Genomic DNA, 3251 nt, shown 5'->3' with positions numbered 1-3251 from the left:
TTGCTTTAGACAGAACAAAATGTAAACCAACAGTCTGTAAAATATATATATTTTTTATTTATTGAATAAATAAATAAATAAATAAATAAATAAATAAATAAATAAATAAATAAATAAATAGCATTCATTTGTAACCTCTGTTCAGCTTCGACCTAAAGTGCGCAGACATAAAATAAAATGTATCAGGCGCTTGCATATTGTATTTAAAGCTGATGGTTCAGCACATGTGAACCTGACATGATAAATAGACCGGGAGGACCTCTGGCACTCCGCTGGAACAAAGCAGGGGTCGTTCAGTTGCACTCTACTGCCACCTACTGGAGAGATGACGCATCTCAGGTCTCAATTGGAAAGGGCAACGGCTTCATGTTATGTAATATACAAGAAGCATCACACACTAACGTAGCCTACAGTGTTCACGTCATGCAGTCACATCTCGTCCATCTGCTGTATATGGCGGAAACTCTATTTAATCTTTCATCGCCATGGTTTACATCTGATATATTTACATCTATGTCTTGCCCAGCTGCTTTGTTGTTGATAATGTTTTCTGTGACACGGAGGACTTTCTTTAGATTAAATGTTGTCCTGTGTTTTAGACAGACTGCAGAAACAACAGTAAAAATAAAACCAAAAAAAGAAAACCACACCTAAATCTGACTTATCAAAACGTTGGATTTAAAAATTAGACATGCAGGAGGAGTAAGACGTTTTCACGACCAAAAGTTCATGTGATGACATGGTTTTGTTGTTAGATTGATGTTTCTGGAATTTACTAAAACGCAACTGAAATGTGTTATTAGTTTGAAAGACTTTTTCAGAAAAAGCCTCTGATTTAAGTTAATCCCACCCCCACCCCAAAAAAACAATATTTACTGTGCTGGTTTTTCTTTTTAATGTTCTGTAGATCACTTCAATATGTTGGATATCAACTTTTGAATGATATCCTAACTTATGTGCGCCTTATTTTGTGTTTGGTGTAGATCACTAAGTTTGTTTTCACTTATCCAATATTTAAATGTTATGATCTTAAAAGCATTTTATTTTTAGTTTTTTCTTCTGAAAGCGTTTTATCCTGCTTATAGTAAACAGATTATGTGTAAATTGTGCTTAGACTGCTTGTGTAGAACATTTTGATCCTACTCTTTATTCATGGCAGCATCATTGGGTAATTCTTTTGGGTGCGTTAACTTTCCTAAAACAAATCTAGAAAATTGATCATTCAGATTGAAAATTCCTAGCCATATATCGACCCTACTTTTATTGTAACATTTTTTTTTTTCTTATTAGATTGAAAGAGTGATTTCAGACAGACATTTTCCAAAGCTTTACCTATGCCAACCAGACTAAAATGAAGTTGGCTATCAGGGTGAAGATGAGAATACCTTTTTATTATGAGGTAAACTCTTTCAATTCTAAACTTATATTAAAAACATATGAGATATTTACAGAAGATCTCTGTACGAGCTGTTCTGTAGATGAAAGAATCAAAAGCTTAGCCAAGAAAATTTTCCTAGCCAGTCTTTATGTCTTTGCTTTAATGGCAAGGTCATCTTGACCTATAAAACGTGACATTTTCTATGTTTTCTCTCCACCTTATTGAACTATAAACAGTTATTTGATGACCCACCAGAGGAGCCCCTCCAGAATGAACCATCTAACCCTATGTGAAATAATTAAGAAGGGACCCACCTCAATTACAAGACAGTGTTGCTTACACACAGATAATTAGTTTTACCAGTGATGCCTTAGGGTATCTACCGTTTCACTTTGCAGGGAGTCTTTATGCAGAATGAGTCATTTACATGTGGTGTTCATCAATAATTTAAACTGATTTAAAAGGAAGTGCCTTTCATTTCTATTTTTGCCTTCTTTGCACCTTTACTTGTGTTCCTATACTAATTGCAGTAAAAACTACAGAGTAACAGCAGGATGTCACATGCTTTTTGCAAACATATTATTATTCCGGAGGTTAGGGATTTGTGGCTTCCATTAAGGTTTTTTTTTTTTTTTTCTTATCAGCTATAACCAGCAGCTGGGATTTGCATATTGACACACGATGGACATCATAGTGTTTGTTTCTTAAGCTGGTGACCGAGTCCATTAAGAAATGAACACAGATCAAAATGAACACAGTGGTTTTTAAGCAGTGATGTGTAAACCCTAAGGTCTTCTGAACTTTTTGTGATGCTATAGGACATTTAGAATGTGCTGAGAATGTAAATGGTTTGTTTTTCTGGAAGAATGATTGTTAATGGAGACAACAATTTAAAAGATTGAATGACAAACCTAATTATTTTTCATAATTTTGCAGTTTAAATACCTGTCCTGCCCATTCATCTAGAGCGGGAATCCTCAAGTCCAGGCCTGGAGGGTCATTGTCCTGCAGGTTTTTCCATGTGTCTCTGCTTCAACACACTTTAGTCAAATAACAATGAGATGTAATTTTTTTCAGTCGAGTCATTGAGAGCGTCCTTCTAGACGTATTCCTTCTTCGACGCTCCTGAATCAGATGAACTAAGTGTTATCAGGCCTCTATGGAGCTGACAGCTGATGAGTGTCTTCAGCCAGCTGATTCTGGGGCAGATGTTTTTCAAGAACAGGGCTTGGGTGCCCCTGGCCTACTGCTTCTTCTACATTTCTTTCTTGTCCTACTGCCTCTGTAACAAAACTGTTACAGTGGCAAAATTGTGCCACTGTAATGTTTATTGTTTCCCTCAGACAATTATTTACCTATATGGTCTACTACATTTATTAAATGTAGTGTAACAGGAGTATTGAACTTGGATTTATCTGAATTTGACAGAAGTGAATATAACTGTTTGGAATAACTTAGATTTTATGCATTTTTGCAGATGAGTTGGATCTTCTTATCTCATAAAGACCCAGGTGTCAAGTCCTTTTTGTCTTTAAAGTAAAAATTAATTACCTATGATTTCCTTTTACGTCGGGTTTCTAAAGAAACACCTCAGCTTGATTTACCTAGAAATTGCCCCTAGATGGCGGAATTATGATGAAATCCTAAGCCAGTCTTCTCATGTTTCGATTTCAAGGGTCCAGGTAAGAAATTCAGAAAAACAAATCAATATTAAAGCAAATAAACCTCTTAAAAACAAAAAAGTTGGGGTACCTTCTGACAAACAAATGAACAGTTTAAAATAGGAATAATCATAACAATAATAAAAAACTTTTCCATTTTTGCCGACGGAAAAAGAGGCCTCGCCACTCCCCTTTATGCGCGCCTGGTCTGT

Source organism: Poecilia formosa, unplaced genomic scaffold (assembly GCF_000485575.1).
Source record: "Poecilia formosa unplaced genomic scaffold, Poecilia_formosa-5.1.2 Scaffold61, whole genome shotgun sequence".
Lineage (NCBI taxonomy): Eukaryota > Metazoa > Chordata > Actinopteri > Cyprinodontiformes > Poeciliidae > Poecilia > Poecilia formosa.
This window is presented reverse-complemented; position numbering follows the sequence as displayed.